Consider the following 20560-nt stretch of genomic DNA (forward strand, 5'->3'; position numbering starts at 1 on the left):
GATATTGATACCTATGAATCTTGAAGAAGGCTCAGGTCCTTTTGTGTACTGGGTTGGGGAATAAACTGTGGGGTTCCAATAGCTAGAAAGAGATAAACTGGAAGAGATAAATCTGTTTTATTTCAAATGCAATGACCATTTACCAGGAAACAATCTTTAGTTTGTGAGCCAGTTCTGAAGACAAACAAATGCTGAAGGCAAATGATGAAGAATCAGGAACAAACACTGAGTTTTAAAAAGGTACAGAAGAGAGGGAAGGTTACAGAGAGCATAAAAGGAAAAGGAAAGCTGGAAACTATTTTCCGTTGCAAGAATTCTTTATCAATATTTTCCTTTACTAATTGTCTGCACCCCAATTCTGAACGCATGCTGAATTAGCTTTTGCTTTTGTCAATCTGATAGGCCATTCAGCATAAGTCTTATTTTGGACATTTTCTGCTAAATCTCCTCATGCCGACTGATTTTGTTGTTGTTGTTGTTGTTGTTACAAGAAACTAGGGAATTGAAGGACAGAGTCTACTGACCCATTGCCAGGTATTTTTATCTAGCTGATTTTATTCACTTGAACCAATAGTGACTATACAATCACATGATTCCAGGCTTTGTCACAGGCACTAGAATGTCAAGTTAAGGTGTATTTAGTAAAACATGTGTTATACAGGTGAGAATCTTTAAGAAATATATTCAAGGAAATGTATAAATTGCACAGAGCAATTCAAAAACATAATTAATTATAAAAGCCTAAAAGAACAGCACTAGATCATGGAAGTTCAAGGAAGGTCTTCCTAGAAGAGACTTTTCTAAAGGTCTTTCTTTCTGAATTAGTTTTAAAGAATGAGTAGGATATAGCCAAGGGTACAATTAAGAGAAGGTAGGAGGCAGATGGAGAAAAATCACAAAGGCATGAAGTACAAACTCTGTCACCTTAGTAAAAAATCATAAGCAATTCATTATTGCTAGTGGAGGAAAGTAAAGACAGGGAATTATGGCCAGCAAGGCTGAGAGGTGGCTAATAATCAGACCACAAAGGGCCTCAAATGCGAAGTTATAAATTTTGGGCTTTACCTTGAAGATTATTTATATTCAATTTTAACAATTAAGAGGCAGGGTGAAGAAGACGATAAGAGAAAAACAACTATGTAGTTGGAAGTACATTGATATTATCTACATTAGTATAATAAAACTCAAACTAGGATAATGGCAAATTAGTAGAATGAGCATATTCATTTAGCTCTTGCTATTCTGGTTCATGTGGAAGTACCATAATCTGAGAGACAGGAATTACTGACAGGAGAAATTGAAGTGAGATTTGAGTTCATCTAAGGATATATTTACCTTGAGTTATCTATAGAGCAACAAAAGGATATATTCAGTAGGTAGTTAAATGTCAGAATTAATAATGAGAAGATCAGGACTGGGTGGTCCAAGTCACCAGTATGCCAAATCCATGAGCCCAGAATAAATTGGGAAATATGGTCAAAAACGAAGGTGTAGAGAGGGATTAAAATGAAATCAAGAAGACATAAAGGAGTAAAGTTTTTTCAAAAAGTGAGAACTGGGGCTGTTAAAATATAGTGTTTTAACAAAAAATCTAAGGTATAGTATGGACTTACCTCAAAGGGTAAGGGTAATGAAGTAGGCAGGAAGCCAAAGCAAGGTGATTTAGGCATATTATTAGGTTGTCCGGAACAAGGCTTGATTGGCATATGAATGCAGGGTAGATGTTAAAGCATGATGTTCAGAGAAGCTAGAAACATGATTAACACCAAGACTAAAAACATGAAGGGGAGGGGAACTAACTTCTAGATAGTACCCAACAAGAAACACAGAGGGTGTGGTGGTTATTGCAGGCTTTTCTTCCTGGTCTCCAGGAAAGAAAGGCAGTTGCAGAAAAATATTCTATACTTCTTTCCCTAACCACAGAAATGCTTAGCATAGTTCTTAGCCTAGAAGGGCACACAATTAATTAGAAACATGATGAAGATTTTAACAAAGGGTACTACATTAAGACATGATTCAGGGAGCAGAAAGAAAAATTGATAGCCCTCGGATAAGTTTGTTTATTCAGGTAGTTAAATGATGTTCATCACTGGAGCATCTGGGTGTTTCACATCTCAGAAAAGCATCATTACTGAAAAAGAGGCAATTTCAACAACAGAAAGCAAAATAATTGAGCTGAATTGTTGCCTGCAGGACTGAATTACCCAAAAACAACACATACCTTGGAAAATCACAGTGAAGAATAAAAGGGAAAAGTGAAAAAAACAACAACAACTAAAAAGCAAAGTAGGAAACACTCACTGTATTAATGAGCTTAACTGGTCACCAGTTTATAGTTCTGACAGTTTATTCCCAAAAATTATTCTTAAATATTTGCAGGAAGGTAAGGCTGATAAGCTGGATTGCATAAGCAATAAGATGTGCCTGAGTTTACTTGAACTGTCTGGTTATGTTTGAGAGTGCCTCTTATCTGAATTATAGCATACGATTTACCTTAAATGATGTTTGTTTCCTTTTGAATTCAACTTTTTTAGACTGTGTCATGTTAATCTGCCAAGGAGTAAATCCCCATAAGGGGAATTAAATTTTTTCAACCTCCTGTAAAGGTTGTAACCAGATGACTTTCTAAATTTATACACATATTTTCTCTGTCCCAGTCAGTAATAATTGTTTCTTCTTGAATTGAAAGCATTTCAATTACCAGTTGCCAGAGACACTCTTCTCTGTTGGCTTAGATTTAAATATTATTCCATAGATATAAATATTGCTGCTTGCCTCCAGTTCTCCCCCTTCCATTCACCTATCCCTCCTCCTTTCCACACATAATCTAAATTAAACTACAGTAACAAGATATATAGAATTTTTTAAATCCTTACTGGAGGACATGCTTACTGATTTAGAGAAAGGAAAAAAGAGAGAGAGAAAGAGGAAGAGAAAATCTATGTAAGTGAGAAACATCTGTTGGTTGCTTGGTTGCCCCTCACACACCTGGCTGGGTATCGAAACTGCAACCTAGGCATGTGCCCTGACCGAGAATCAAAGCCATTACCTTTGGTTTACCGAATGATACTCCAACTAACTGAGCCACACCAGCCAAGGCAAGATTTTATAATTCTTTATAATCATCCCCCAACACACACACACACACACACACACACACACACACACACACACACAACTTTTCTATAGCTGTTCATTTTTTCAAGTTTCCTTTTTTAAATATTTTTTGTTACCTCTTAAACCAGTGACTCAATTTTTCTAATACTCATCTAATTTAGGATTTATTTCAGGGGAGAGAATATTTTTCATGCCATTTCCATATTTAGGTCCTTCTGAACACTCACATACTATTGGCTAATCTCAACCTTACCTTACTATAAAAACAAGTTTAAGATGCAGTTCTTTTTCTTCTCCAACAATTTGACCCTTGCTAAATTCATATTGTATTTATTTGCTTTATGCCACTTAATTTTTATTTTCATTATACAGTATTCCCTCACTTACCACAGGTATTATGTTCTAGACCACCCCTCCCTGTGATAGGTGAAAATCTATGAAATAGGAACCTTACATTTATTTTAGTATTTATATATATTTTAAGGCTTTACAAACCCTTCCCACACACTTATAAACTGTTCCCAGTCCTTTATTAACCCTTCCCACTCCCTTATTAACCTTTTCTGCACTTTTATAAACACTACTTATGTTCTTAAATATATTTTACACTCTTAAATCTATGTAACTTTAACAACATACATATATAGTATCACAAAATCCCACGATATAGCAAAAAATCCCACGATACAGTGAGGCTGCAATAAGTGAACCGCGATACAGAGAGAGACTACTGTACTTAATTCCTTCTCATTACCTCTGTAGTAGAAAACATTTTTTCCCCCCAAGTTATTTAACTTTCAAGGTCAGAAATTGCAATATTTAAGTTTGTAAATATGACAAAATACAACACATGTAATAATATCACAGATCCTCGAATATTTGTAAAATGATAAATTAACGTCAATTCTTCATAAAAGAATATTTTTTATTTTTATAAATATGTTTCTAATAAGTTCCCTGGATAAATGCTAATGTAACAAGTTGTGAATCTCTCTACAGATCTGATTTCCTAAGTATAATGTAGAACCTAAATGCAGTGATGTGCAAATGGTATTGTTTTATTTTTACGTGCTCATGCTCATACTTATATTTTGTTTAATATTTTTACTTATAGCTCCACAGGCAGTCAAATATCTGATAATATGACATCTAATCTTAAATAAACTGATAGAGAAAGTGACTAATATTCAGTTATGAAGTTAGGAATATTCACTGAAAATTAATTGAAGATCAAAGTGCCTCAAAGTAGAAAAAAATCATTAAGATGACTTCCAAGAAGCTAGTGTGTATTTCAGAAAACAGCAAAAGCTGAAGTGCCTTCATTTTCAGATTAGTTTCTAGTTTCAAAGGAACAATAGGATTATATATAAAAATATTTTCTTCACCAAGAAATTTATTTATTATGATATGTATCTGGAAAATACCTAAAGCACAAGAACAGCGTGTAGTGCACTGACATTAACTCAGCCTTGAAAAGCTTTTTTTTTTAATGTGATAGATTAAAACCATATGTGCCATCAAAGCAAATTGATTTCCTTTCCTTTTCATAGGATGTAATAGTAAAGCACCTTTCAGAATGTGAAAATAGAACAAACTTTCCTTACTTGTGTTTAATAGACTCTGCTTGAAGCCATAAACTGCCTGCTGTTTTTTCATAACTGTGGATTTGTAGATTCAAAAGTTTAAAATGGTTTATTCTTTTATCAGAAATATCGATCATACAGTTTATTTGCTGCCAGCAAGTTGCAGTTAGATCTTATTCACTGCCACATGGATGAAATAGTCAATACATAGGTGTGTTAGAAAGTGTTCAACAAACGTGAAAGGTACCAACTGATCATTAAAACAGTAAAACTTAATTGAACAAATACTCTGAATATGGAAGTTAAAAATCTATTTTTCTTTTTAATTCTTAAAATAATAATTCTAAAAATATCTAAGGCAGAATAGTCCCAGCTATGTTGTGAGAAATACTGGTATTTTTGGATCAGTAATAGAAGAATAAAAAATTAAATGATATCACACAGTATACTAGTCATCACTATAAACTAATTGTAAAACTTGTTGGCCCATGCAAATAAGGTGTGTATAAAGATGTAATTGATCATGTGATTTTGATAGAAAAAGATACTGAGAATCACAATAATAAGGTAGATATCAAACACTTTTCATTGTAAGCTCTTCTTTCACTTATAAATTCAAACTATAATCTAAGTTTTAAGACTATTTTCCCTTACTTTTCTGAATAGGGAAAGTAAAAACAACAGCAACAACAACAAACACTAATACAATGTTCACTAAACTTCCAGTCTTGGTGGCACTCAGCGCTCTCTTGGTCGCGGAATGATAACTAATACTTATTTCTTCTTTTTGATTCTCTGTATTTGCCATATAGTGTCATGTTAGTCAAAAGTCTACTTTAATAAAATAAAACATTGTAGATAAAACAAAAGTCAATTGTGTCTCTCATCCCAATTTTTATCCCCTTGATGTACTACAAACAATAATAAACATATTGTGTAACTTCCCCGAATGCCTCGTGACTATGTGTATATGCGTGTGTGAGGAAGAACAGTATATGGTAATATAAATCATCTTTTTTCTTCAATGTTTTATTTAGATACCACTTTTTATTTATCTATTAGTCTGTTGATAGATATGTAAAGTTGTTTTCTATTATTACTTACTACAAAATGAGTAAAATGCTAATTCGTGTCCACATACTGTGTTCATCTGTACACCAGTTTTTCTATAGCTTATATTTATGGGAAAATGGTTGGCGTAAAAGAAATATAACTATAATTGCTTATTGCCATTTTTTTCTTAAATCATTTTAACATTTTATACTGCCACAAGTACATATTACAGTTTTCCCAAGACCCTTTCCAAAATGTGACATTATTGATTTTTTTAAACTTTGGTCAGTATGAGTAAGAAATATTTTCTTTTTAAACTAGCACTTCTCAGATTATTAAACTAAAACTGAATTTTGGCATATTTTAATATTTTTATTGAATTATTGGGTTCCTATTCAGTGAATTGCTTATCTTTGAATCTTATTTGTTTTTCACCTGAGGTGTGTGTGTATTTTTTATTGAACTCACAAATGCTAAGGAATAATAATATTTTATCTATTATAAAGTGGTATACTGTATATTGCTTCTTAACCCTAACTAATCTTTTAACTTTGTTTATGGTGATGTTAGTCATGTAGAAGTTCATAATTTTGACACAGTCAACTTATCAATCTTTATTTTATAAGGTTTGCTTATGTATTGGATTTAATAAATTATTCACAATCGTATATAGGATCTGTTATTTTATACTATCTTGTAATATTTTTAAATTTTATTTTCCATATTGAGTTATTTTCCTCATCTGGAAATATTTTATATAATGTAAGATAAGGAGCAATTTTTGTCTTACTTTATGAAAAACTTATTCTAGTATTATTTATATAATGGTACTATTTTAATTTAACTCATTGATTTATAATGTCTATCTACCAAGACCCCATATTTGTCCGGATATATTTCTAGGTTCTCTATTCTGTTCCACTTGTATATCATTTATTTCTTATTGAGTCACACTTACGTTAAGTTGTGATATTTAGCAAAGAAAAGTTCCATTATTCTTTTTTAGTTTTGCCTTGAGTTACCTTGGCTATTTTTTCACATTCTCATGAAATTTAATATCAGTCCAAGATCTACAAGAAATTGTTTTGAGATTTTTATTGTATTACATAACACTGATAAGTAAATTTGGAAAAGAATTGATGTATTTATGACTTATTATATACTTTCATTTATTCAGAGCTCTTAAAATATTTTTCAAAACTTTGTAAAGAGAGTGGGCATAGCTGCCAGCATTCCTCCCACCTAAATATTTTAGTTTATGTTTATATTGGGATTGGGGTCATTTTTACAATTTCTTTAAAGTTATTTTTGATCTTTTCATCTTAAATACAAGACATTTTTGAATTACTTGTTAGTTCTAATAATTTATAGATTATCTTAGGTTTCTCTATAAGAAATCAGAGACTGCAAATAGCAATGACTTTTGTCTTCTTTTAAATCCTTTTGATTCATATTTCTGTTTTTCGTTCCTATTCAATTAGCTAGCCACTAGAATTTCCAGTTCAATGTGAAATAATTTGCCTTTAGAGATCATCTTTATATTTGTTGTCTTTCATTGGAAATTTTAAAAGTATGGCCCTTCTATATAATGTTTAAAGTAGACTTTGGTACATAACCTTCATCAGATTAAAAAAAATTCTCTTGTAGTTTGATGAGAAAATAGAAGATAAATTAATATTTCTATCAAACATTTTGATGCATCTTTTGAGATATATTTCATCATTAATCTGCCTAAAGAGAATTTATATTAGTAACATTTTCTAATGCTAGAATGTTCTGTCTGTAACATTTAGTACTATGTTAACTTGATAAAAAGTACATTTAATCATAAAATTTTATTCATTAAAATGTAACATTTTATTCATTAATTGCATTTTTTAAACTTTTTTTTACTTTCTTGTGAAGTCAACAAAATCCATATAAGATAATTTATGTGGCTTTCCTTGTTTTTTAATTATTCCCAGAAAAACATTTTTTTACAAGATAGGCAGTGTGTCCTTTAAAGATGAGTCAATGAGTAAACTGTCTGGCCTAGGTATGTTTTTGAATAGCAATATTTTATTACTGAATTAATTGGTTTAGTGTTCAAGTTTTTCTCTTTAATTCAATAGATAGTGTTTTCTAAATATATCATTTTTATCTTATTTAAAACCACTGAAAAATTTTATGTAAATTAGTACATTTTTAAATTTTATTTTTTTGTTTTTCAATTACAGTTGTCCCATTTTTTTCCCCATTGCTCCCCACCAACCCAGCCCACCCCTTCTCCCACAATTATATCCTTCCCCGTTGTCCATAATACTTTAATAAAATATCTAACTGCTACTCTCTCCCCTCCTTTCTAAACCCTTTGTATCTGCAATTATGTTTCATCTTTTTAAAAATGTGTTTCTGTTTGGATGTTCAAATAACGGAAATAAAGTTAATAGCATTATTCTAATTAGCCCCTAACTGAACCAAAAGATTATTTAAATACTCGTAAAGTAGATGATTAAAATTGCGTTGTGAAAATAAATCTTTTTTATTTGAAATCAGGTTTCTTCCTGCAAAAGATTACCCCTTACATAGTATATTTTCTAGATATTATTTCACTAGTTTATTTTCAATACAACATGTTTTGTTATAAAGGTTAGATACACTGATCTAGTCCTATAAGTCTATTCCTAGAAATAAGATTCTAATGAGGTTTAAGATCTACTTCAGTCTGCATTTAAGGTTATGTTTCATTGCCTCATTTTAGAATTACCTCTGACCAAAATCTTTGCTCAAGGTATTGGTCTTTCATATTTCTCCTGAATAAACAATCTACCTACATAAAAACTGCTAATTCAACTGATTATTTCTATTATAAGACATTTATCATGGCCTCCTTTTTTCTTGACCCATTAAATCAAATATTGTTTAATAGAAATTCATTAGAAAAAAGCAATGAAAAGTTTTATGACTTTTGCTATATGTAATTATTTTATCTTTAGAAAGATATAAAAATGATATTCCTATCTGTATAAAATAAATTAGTTTCAATTAGAATATACCTTCGTAATTGATCCTATTTATTTTTAAGGCAGTCAAATGTACATGGATTTTGTGCTGACCTCCAGTCTGCAGGTGCGGCGCCCTGTGAGGTAGTCATGATGCTACTTGGCTCATGCCCTTCTGCTATTGTCATAGAGTGGTTTTCTGCTTTTTAAAATGCCATGTGACAAAGGCTACTTATTTATTTGTTAGTTTATTTATTTTGAGTCTGTTCATATTATTTAAATGGAATTCTACTGAGTTTGCTATTTAATGTCTGGCTTCCTTCATTTGGCTTATAAAATGTTTTTTACAGTTTTAGTGAATATAGTTGACATATAACCTGTATGTACAAGGTATACTAAGTGATGACTTGATATATGTATATATTGTGAAATGACTGCTACAATTAAGTTATATAACACATCCATCACCTCACAGTCACCATTGTTTTTATGTGTGTGATGAGCCTTTTAATATCTACTCTCTTAGCAATTTTCAAATATAAAACAGCATTGCTAACTCTAATTACCAAGCTGTACAAGTGGAAATTTGTACCCTTTGTCCACCTTCACCCATAATCTTCCCCAAACCTCAACTCCTGAAGCTGGCAATCAACAATGTTTGTTGCTACTGAGTTCTGTGTTTTTTTTTAATTTCACATGTAAGTGAGATCATACAGTGTTTGTATTTTCTATTGATTTATTCCACTTAGCGGAAATCCCTCAAGGTTCATTCATGTTTTCACAATGGCAGGATTTCCTTCCTTTTTATGGCTGAGTAATTGTATATATATATTTATTTATTAATAATAATATATATTATTTTATTTTCTTCATCTATCACTGAATACATGTTGTTTTCATGTCTTGGCTGTTGCGGATGATGCTGCAATGAACATGGGGTGCAGTTATCTTTTTGAGATAGAAATTTCATTTCTTTTGAATATATTCTCAAAGTGGGATTTTTGAATCACATGGTAGTTTTATTTGGGGGGAGAATCTCCATATTTTCCACAGAGGCTGTACCAATTTTTATTCCCCCAAATAGGGCACATATTCCCTTTTCCCCAAGTTATCACCAGCACTTATTTTTTGTCTTTCTGAAAACAGACATCCTAATAGGTATAAAGTGATATCTTATTGTGGTTTTGATATTCATTTTTCTGATAATTAATAAAATTGAGCACTTTTTAATGTACATGTTGGTCATTTGTATTTATTCTATAGGAAAAAATGCCCAGTCAGATCTTTCCTTATTTTTAAATCAAATAGCTTGGGGGGTTTTGCTATTTAATTGTATGAGTTCCCTATATATCCTGGATACTAACACTTTATCAGATTTCCAAATAACTTTTTCTTATTTAAAATGTTGCTCTTCCATTTTGTTGACTATTTTTACTATGCAGAAGACTTTTAGTTTGATGTTGTCTCAGTTTTTTTTTCTGCCTGTGTGTGTGTATGTGTGTGCATGAGTGTGTGTTTTTGGTGTTAAGTTAAAAAAGTCATGGTCAAGATGAATGTCAGGGAGATTTCTCCCTCTGTTTTCTTGTAGGAGTTTTATGGTTTCAGGTCTTACACCCAAGTCTTTAATCCACTTTAAGTTAATTTTCATGTATGACGTAAGACAGTGGATTAGTTTCATTCTTTTGCATGTAGATATTTAGCTTTCTAAATGTTATTTATTGAAGAGATTATCTTTTTCCATTGTATGTTTTTGATGATTTTGTCAAAATTTTATTTACTCTTTATTAATTAATTTATTTCTTGGCTCTGTTTTCTTTTCTGTTGATCTCTGTGTCTGTTTTTAGGCCAATACTACTATTTTCTTGACTATAGATTTTTAATACAGTCTGAAATCCAGGAAGTGCTATGCCTCCAGCTTTGTTCTTCTTTCTTCTATTGGTATCAGTTGTATCATACAAACTTTAGGATTATTTTTTCCATTACTGTGTGCATTATATTTTTATAGATACCATTGTACAGAAGACACTTAAAACAAGGATAGAGAGACATTTAGAGGCGAAATAGGAATAAATTATTAATTTTATGTAATTATTGTGTTATTTCAGTGGTTATAATAAACATTTTTCTTTTTTTATTTAAAAAGAATTGATAAACTAGTACCTTTTATATATGAATACGTGTTTTGGAAGAAAGCTACTTCCATAAAAAACATAAATATAAATTTTACACACATAAAACACGTTAAAAGGGATACTTTTTATTTATTATATATCTGTGACTTTAGGACATGAGGAGAGTTGAGAAAATAGAAGAGTTTATTGTTAATTGTAAAATTCTACAAATCCTTAGCTTTAGATAGCTTTATATTTGTAATGTGCTATGACCTTAAACAAACTTCAAAATACTCAGTAATATTTCAACCCAAGATTCAGTTAAAGGTGATTTTAAAAGTAAAAACATAATTCTCAGCACACCTTATGGAGTTAATGAAGCAAACTATATCAATAGTCACATAATTGTAAACTGTTTTATCATTTAATCTCTTTTAAACATGAATATTATTTAGTTATTTACTAAACCACTTGTAATGATGTATAGATTATAAGAAGTTAGGATAATGCATACTTAAAATTATATAGGCATGCCTTGGAGATATTTCAGGTATGGTTCCAGACTACTCTGTTTAAAATGACATTGGCATTTTTATAGGGATTGCATTGAATCTGTAGTATAAACATTTTAACAATACTAATTCTTCCAATTTGTGAATGCAAATATCTTTCCACTTGTTTTTGTATTTTTCAATTTCTTTTATTAGTGTTTTATAGTTTTCAGTGTACATATCTTTCCACTTCCTTGGTTAAGTTTATCCCAAAATATTTTATTATTTTTGATGATATTGTAAATAAGATTTTCTTTATTTTTGTCAGATATTTCAATGTTAGTATATTAAAAAATTGCATTTTCCATATTGATTTAATATCCTGCATCTTTACTGAATTTATTAGTTTTAATAGTTTCTGGGTGGGCTGTTTAGGATTTTCTATATATAAGATCATGTTATCTGTAAATAGACTAATTTTCTTCTTTCTTTGTATTCTGGATGTCTTTTATTCCTTTTTCAGTACTATGCTGAGTAATAGTGGTAAGAGTGGGCAAAATGTGCTGAAAAATGGATCCTAAAAATGGCTAACAGTTATTCTAACTGACTCATCTATGGTTTTTCTTATTTATTATTGTCACTTGTGAATATGGCTCAGGTGCTAATCCCAGAAATTTGGTAATTTACCTAAAAGAAAAATACAAATTCACTGAACCTTCAGCAATATATAACAAATTTATAGTGTGTAGACCTATAGCAAAATATTTGAAAAATCTTATTCTATTAAATCAGAGGGTTGCTATTTCAAAGTCTTTTTAAAAATATAAAATAATTAATGCTCAGAGTTAAATAATAAAACAATCACAATTCCATGCATTAACATAGAGGAATCTCAAAAAATTGAATGATAAAAAGTCATATATTAATATCAACATCTTAATTAAAAACTCACAAAACATATTATTAGATATATTCCTACATATTGATAAAACAATAACGCAATAAAGAAAATTCAGGGTACAATACAAATTTAGAATAGCAGCAATCCTTGGGGAAAGAGAGGGTATGGGTCAAGAAGCAAGGACTTGGGTGTTTTATTTTTCAAGATGGGTGGTAAAATGTTCATGTAACATATTTTTACATTACAGGTATTTATATTATTTAAAAATTTAATAATAATGCAAATTTTAAGCATCGATACAATATTTATCCATGTTTCACCTTCTCAGCTTATCTCTGCCAATAAGGCCTTACTAAAATTCAGCTATTTATCCTGGTAAGTATGTGAGTGAACAAGAGTAATAAAAGTCCCAGATGTGGTGTGTGATTTCTTTAGAAACCAAGTGATCTAATTAATTTTGTGTCTCCTTGATTTTGGAACGGAAAGAATAATAACTTGTTTTTGGTTGTTTGGGAGAAGTCTCCAGTGGCTCCGGCAAAAGTAAGTTCTAAGAATTTAATGGTTTGTGCTGGGCTTTGTAATTTAAGCAGCTGAATCAGATGCTCTCTGGTGGTCATTAGATTAATTGAGATCTGAAATTCAGTTTTAGACCATTTTTTATAGTTTATTTTTTACTATATTTCTTCCACCACCATTTATTCCCCTTATCCCCTTTCCACGTCCTAGATAAATCTTCTGACTGAGACACCAACATTATATTATCAATATAATTGTTTTAAAATTTTATTTTTTCAGTTGAATCAAATATAAGTCTCTTTTCACCAGATTATTACAAATAGAATATAAACATCCCTATAGGAAGACAGTAAATCTCTACTGGAGTCAGTCTTCAATGGATTCAAATTGTATTTGGTTTTCTACTGAAACTGAAATTTAAAAGAAATCTTTTGTCAAATACAAGGTTGGTGCAAAAATAATGTCCAATTTTGAGGTCTTTCTTAAAAATGAAAAAGCCCATCATTATGGAAATATTTATTTGTTAACATAACCTCCTTTGCTTTCTAGAACCTCATTCCATCTGTCAACTAGCTTATAAATGCCACGCTTGTAAAATTCTTTAGGTTTTGAAGCAAAACATGAATCCAACTCATTTTCATCCTTTTCTCTTGATGTCAGCCTAAGACCATCAAAATGGTTCTGTAGTCCCTGAAACAAATGATAATTAGAAGGGGCAAGGTCAGGAGGATATGGAGGATGAAGCAATATTTCCCAACCAAACTCTGTCAAGAAATTTTTAGTGAGTCAAGCTGTGTGAGGACAAGCATTATCATGATGGAAGATGACACACTTTCTGTTGACTCAGGGGGGTTGCTTTTGGTTCAAAGCTGCTTCAAATGATGAAGTTGTTTGCAGTAAAGATTAGCAGTAATTGTTTGATTGTTGTCTAACAATTCATAATGGACAATTCCTTCCATATTCCACCATACACTCAACATGATCTTCTTTGGATGAAGTCCTCCTCTTGGTTGTTGAACTCTTCTCTCTCCTCAACTGATCCATGATCAGTGGTGTTTAACATTATGGTAAAGGATCCACTTCACAGCACCTGTAACAAGCCTACCTAAAAGTGATGCCTGAAGGTGTCACAAAAGCAAAGATTCAAAACAAGCAACATGCTATTGCAGATTCTCTGGAGACAGTTCGTGTGTGACCTATTTTCCAACTACTGAAACCTTTCTGATCCTTTTCAGTTGGTGTAGCACGGTTGTATGGGTTATGTTAAATTGTTCTCCAAGTTTCCTAGAGGTAATGGTGGTAATGGTATTTTCTGTGACAATAGCTTCCAACACTTTGGAATCAAGGTTTTTTGGATGACCCTCTTTTGCCTCATTTTTCAAACTGAATCCCCACTTCGGAAATGGGAAAACAACCTCCTCCAACTTCTTTCAGTCACTGTATCATCCCCATAAGCCCTCTGAATAGATTTTGCTGCTGTACTTGCATTGGCATGTTTATGAAAATCATAGAGTAAAACATTTCTAATGTGCTCGTTAGATGGGATGAACATGGGTGCAAGTATTGCAGACAATTATGAACAATACTTCGATAATCTGAAAAAATAATGTATAGATTAGTTACTGTGACATCAAAAAAGTATAAGAAGAGGCACAAATTTAATAAATACTATCTAAAACTTTCTTTTAAAGAAGTCAAACATTACTTTTGCACCAACCTGATAGATCATAGATTACCAAAACCATACTTTCTTGTACAATATGAAGTGTTAACACTATATAGGGTATATGTGATACATTGGGGCTATTGATTTATTAGCATTTAAAAATATATTTTAATGATTATACTATTACAGTTGTCCCAGTTTCTCCCCATTCTCCCCTCCATACAATATCCCCAATTCCTTCCAGCAATATACACTTTAGTCCATGTCCATGGGTCATACATATAATTTCTTTAGCTACTCCATTTTCTATACTGTTGCTAACATTATTCACCTGTCTATTCTGTACCTATCAAGTTGGACTTCTTAATCTCTGCATATTTTCCCCATTCATTCCTCCCCTACCTCCTACCAAGTGATAACCTTCCAAATGATCTCCATATTTATGATTCTGTTTTTTTTTCTGCTTGTTTGCTTAGTTTGTTTGGTAGATTCAATTGTTGTTAGTTGTGAATTTACTGCCATTTTAATGTTCATAGTTTTGATCTTCTTCTTTTTCTTAAATAACTCCCTTTAACATTTCATTTCATATAATAATGGCTTGGTAATGATGAACTCCATCAGCTTTACCTTGTCTGGGAAGCACTTTATCTGCTCTTCCATTCTAAAGGATAGCTTTGCTGGATAGGGTAATCTAGGTTGTAGGGACTTGCTTTTCATCACTTTGAATGCTTCTCACCAATCCCTTCTAGCCTACAAAATTTCTTTTGAGAAATCAGTTGACAGTCTTATGGGAACTCCTTTGAAGGTAACTCTCTGCTTTCCTTTTGCTTCTTTTAAGATTTTCTCTTTATCTTTAACTTTTGGCATTTTAATTATGATATGTCTTTGTGCGGTTCTCTTTGAGTTCATCTTGTTTGGGACACTCTGTGCTTCCTGGACTTGTATGTCTATTTCCTTCACCAAATTAGGAAAGTTTTCTTTCACCATTTTTTCAAGTAAGTTTTCTTGCTCTTTTTCCTCTCCTTCTGGTACCCTTATGATTCAAATATTAGTACATTTAAAGTTGTCCCAGAGGATTCTTAGCCTCTTCTTGTTTCTTTGGATTCTTTATTTCTTGCTTTTCCAATTGAATGTCTTTTTTTCCTCCTTATGTTCCAAATAATTGATTTGATTCTTGGCTTCATCTACTTCATGGTTGGTTCCCTGTACATTTTTCTTTATTTTACTTCATGTAACTTTCATTTCTGCCTGAGTCTTTTTTTATCTGTTGAAGTACCCAATGAGTTCCTTGAGCATTCTAATGATCAGTGTTTTGAACTCTGCATCTGTTAGATTATCTCCATTTTGTTTAGTATTTTTCTGGAATTTTGTTCTGTTCTTTCATTTGGGCCATATTTCTTTATTTACTCATTTTGGTAGCTTCCCCGTGTTTGTTTCTATGTATTATATGGAGCTGCCTTGACTCGCATCATAGTAGCATGGCCTATTGTAGAAAAGCGCACTGGTAATTGCCTGAGCGGGGCCACCTGTGTGAACCAGGTCGATGGAGTCTCTCATATGGTGTTGTTGCTCTGTGGCTCTGTGTTAGGAAGGATTCAGAAAGGGAACAATGCTGCTGCCTGGCCTCTGGATTTTTTTCTAGGAGGAAGCTGTCCCCTGGCAATTGCCCTGATGCCTGACACTTTAATTTCTCCCTGTATGCCACTGGTGCCCTCCAGCTGCTGCCCCAGTGCTGGAGCCCAGAGGGAGTGAGTCTGCAGAAGTGCTGTTTTTTTCCAAGCTCTTTAAGAGGCGACTTCTGAGAATCCCAGTTTCTTCTGCTGCCCCAACCCTCTCTGGTTTTTACAGCCAGAAGTTATGGAGACTTATCTTCCTGTCACTGGAACCATGACCTAAGTGGTCTGGTGTGGGGCTGGGATCCCTCACTCCTGAGGCATCCCTTCCAATTTTTATACATGATTCTTTGCATGTCTCTGTGTCTCCACCCCTCCTCCTCTTCTGGATAAATGTGACTTCTTTAACTCCTTGGTTGTCAGACTTCCATATAGCTTGATTTTCTGATGGTTTTGGATGATAGTTGTTTTGTAGTCTAGTTGTAATTTTTGTTGTGGTTGTGTAAGCAGGTGACCCCTGTTTATCTATGCCTCAATCTTGAACAAAGGTCTTTATTAAGAATTTTATAATCCTCTATCAAGCTCCAGTATTTATTAGTTTTTCTCTAGGCCATACTGTTCTGTTAAAGAAGGACTTTTTGAGTAGAAATATGTCTGTGTCTCACATATCCTTAATTAAATCTAAATTTTTTGCTACCCACCTCCATGAGGTCAACATTGCTTTAAATTAATTCAAATTAATTAATTCTAAAGTTCCCAATCTTATATGGAAATTTGAAAATGATGAATAGTAGGTTTGCATTATTCTTTTCCTCAATTATTTGGATAAAGGAAGAGTTTCTTATTCTTGCACAATAATATGTAAATAATGCACACCACTAGGCTGGAACATCAGTCATCCATGATTTTCTTCCACAATCCCTATAAAAGCATCTTTATTACCCCAGTTTATTTGATTCATACCAATACAGATGACCTTGATTTTCTTGCTAGAGTTGGCACAATAAAGTATGGGTATCCTATTTATTAGAATTATAATTCTGTTCTCTATTTAGTATCTTTTTAAATATGGTTCCCAGGGAAGGCAGGTTCCTCTTTGGATCATTAACAGATCTTTGATATTTATCAAATATATAATAATTTGAAAGAATCTGATGTGGTTTTTATCTAGTTAGAGGGATTGTAGGATAGCCAGATCACCTATTCATTTATAGTGAGTAGCTTACTTCATCTATCTCATTATTTTTGGGGGGGGAGACATGTTCATCCAGTTAAATTGCCTGAAGCTTTTCTTCTTCCCTTTTATTATTGCTTCTTTTTTCCCAGAATAATCTTATTCTTTTTTTCTTCATTTAACCTCATTTTCTGGAGCTGAGCTAGTATATTTCCTAAAGCTTCCCTCATATCTTTGTGCTCACAGCACAACTACTCTCATAAGAGACAGGGTCATTGAAAAGACCTGTAGGACTTCACTGAGCATACTTACATAGACTTTTAATAAAGATATCGTGTAGCAGGTAAATATAGAGAAGTCCAATAAATTTCAGGCACAGCTCCCAGGGTTTTCTCAATTGTATAGGATGCTTTATCTCCATATTTTAACTAATAAAATATGTGTAAAGAAATTTCTCTCAGGGAAACCAAGGTGCAAATTGGCTGAGAGTCTTTTGTACCTCTCTAGATATAAAACGAGGCTAGGGAACTGGTTAAACAAGTACAAACAATCAATCTATATACTTTTTAGTAAATAATATAGGCAACTTAGTACAGTGTGATTCCAGCAGAATTTTGGACTTTATATAACATTTTAAATCACTAGCTAGTACATTTTATCACTTCTTTGCCCAAGGGTCAGTAGCAAACTTCTAGTAGCCAATGGGGATAAGTATTTCTGTACAGGAGACCAGCCACAAGCTAATTTTCTCTTTGTTTAGTCTTTATTATTTCAGTTATGTCTTTCTCATTTCATTTTTAAAATAATTACAGTTGAAAAAAAATCTGAAAGATTTTCAGACTGCTTTAAGATCTAAATATTGTTTGACTTCTCATAAATGTTTCCTGTATGCTTGAGAAGGATATGTGTTCCACAACTGCTAGAATTAAGTAGCATACAACTAGGTCTAGAACAATGTGAAGCTATTGTTTGGGTTTTCCCCTTTCTTCAGTTTTGCTTAAATTTTTACTTTTAGCTTTTGTCTTCCTCTTTTTTTCTTATTTTTAAAAAATTTAAATGATTTAAGACTTCAAAAGAAGAGAAACTGCTATGGACAGGGCCCAATTTCTTAAAAAAAATTAATATAGAAAATGATAAAGACAGTATGTCTTTTAGGCCAGTTTGTCAGTTAAGTTTATCAAACCTTTCTAAAAATTATCAATTATTAATAATAATAATTATATATTAATAATTATTAATTATTTTGTTGCTGAAACAGGGATGTTACAGGGATTTTCATCATGCTGGATTTGTCTATGTTCACATGTAATTCCGTCAGTATTTTTCCTAATATATTTGAGGATAGCTTATTGTGTTCACCCAAGTTATACAGTTTTATATAATCCTGATGAATTTAAGTGTTTTTTTTTTTTTAACTCTACTGTTACTATCATATTTTACATGATATTATCATCAGTACCTTTTTAACTTGTTGTGTCCTGGTGATTATCTTCTAATATTGTATTTTCAACATTCTGTGGTTTCCTATTTAGGTTTAGTTTTTATATAATTATTACCTTTTAAAAGTCAACATTACAATTTTTGTCTTTTAACTGGCAACATAAATTATTTACATTTTTTGTGATTACTTATTTATTTGAATTATTTCTCCTACTCATTTTCTGCTTTCTATTTATCCTGATTTTTAAATTCTGCTTTCTTTATCTTTCTCTCACTGCATTATTTTTAACTGGTAAATGTTTTTTTTTCCTATTATTATTGTTTTGGAAGTTATATACTTAGTGTTTTTTTTTATGTATGTTTACTAAAATAAAGGTTAAAATTTTCTATTATCCTCAGATCTCTTTAAATATGACTATCCCCTCCCATTTTAAGTGTTGATTTGGGGAACCACCTCCCAAAAGTGTGTATTTGCCATTGGCTGAGAGGATTTCTTCCTTTAAAGGTTCTATAATCCAACATTATTCCTATTTAATTTTCAATGAGTACTTCATGAGATCCCACCTGTGTAAACTGACTATTCTTTGTTATATAGCCAGTGTTAGAAGATAATTCACTGTGATTTTTATCTGCAGAATACTATAATATACAGGTCTCAATTCACTGTATTTGTGTGTACACTTCACATGTGAATGTACCTTTCATTTTTCCAATATCAGCTCCTTTATAGTTCCTGAGATAATGTAACAAATTCCAATGTAATAGAAGATTTTTTCAAAATTGGCCATTTTTAACATTTGCTGTCTGTAATAGATAATCATGCATATTTTTGCCTTTTTAATTAGTTAATTATTTATTTATTTTAATTTTTGATCTATTTATTGCTTTTTTATTACAGTCGTCCCACTTTCCCCCTCATTGTTCCCCCCACCAGCCGACCCCTTCTCTCAAAGTCAATCCCTACCTCATTGTACATGTCCATGGGTTATTTATATTAGTTTCTTTACTATTTCCTTCTTCCTTCTCTCCCTCCCCTCCTCCTGCCTGGTTACTGTTAGTCTGTTCCTTGTTTACATGCCTCTGGTTCAATTTTGCTCATTTGTTTATGTTTTTCATTAGTTTCTTGTAATAGGTGATATCTTTCTTTGTCTGGCTTATTTCACTAAGCATAATTCTCTCTAGTTCCATCCATGTTGTTGCAAATGGTAGAATTTCTTTCTTTCTGCTGCATAGTATTCCATTATGTAAATGTACCAGTTTTTTGATTCACTCATCTACAGATGGGCACTTAGGCTGTTTCCAGTACTTGGCTATTGTAAATAGCACTGCTATGAACATAGGGGTGCATAAGTTCTTTTGAATTGGGGTTTCAGGATTCTTTGGGTATAATCCTAGCAATGGAATTGCTGGTTCAAAAGGCAGTTCCATTTTTAGTTTTTTGGGGAAATTCCATACTGTTTTCCATAGTGGCTGCACCAGTCTGCATTCCCACCAACAGTGCAGTAGGGTTCCCTTTTCTCCACATCCTCGCCAGCACTTGTTTTTGTTGATTTGTCGATGATGGCCATTCTGACTGGTGTAAAATGGTATCTCATTGTGGTTTTAATTTGAATCTCTCTGATGACTATTGATGTTGAGCATACTTTCATATGTCTATGGGCCCTCTGTATGTCTTCTTTGGAGAAGTGTTTGTTCAGGTCCTTTGCCCATTTTTTAATTGAGTTGTCTGTCTTCTTGGTGTTGAGATGTATATGTTCTTTATATATTTTTGAGATCAATCCCTTGTCTGAGGTGTCATTGGCAAATATATTTTTCCATATGTTGGTTCCCTTTCCATCTTGTTGATAATAATGCAATTTTTAAAAAGTGAAAATAAATTCTTTATGCCAATTCTTTGTTATCTTCTAGGAATTA

The sequence above is a fragment of the Furipterus horrens genome, unplaced genomic scaffold (assembly GCF_987537825.1).
Source record: "Furipterus horrens unplaced genomic scaffold, mFurHor1.1.pri manual_scaffold_8, whole genome shotgun sequence".
Classification (NCBI taxonomy): Eukaryota; Metazoa; Chordata; class Mammalia; order Chiroptera; family Furipteridae; genus Furipterus; species Furipterus horrens.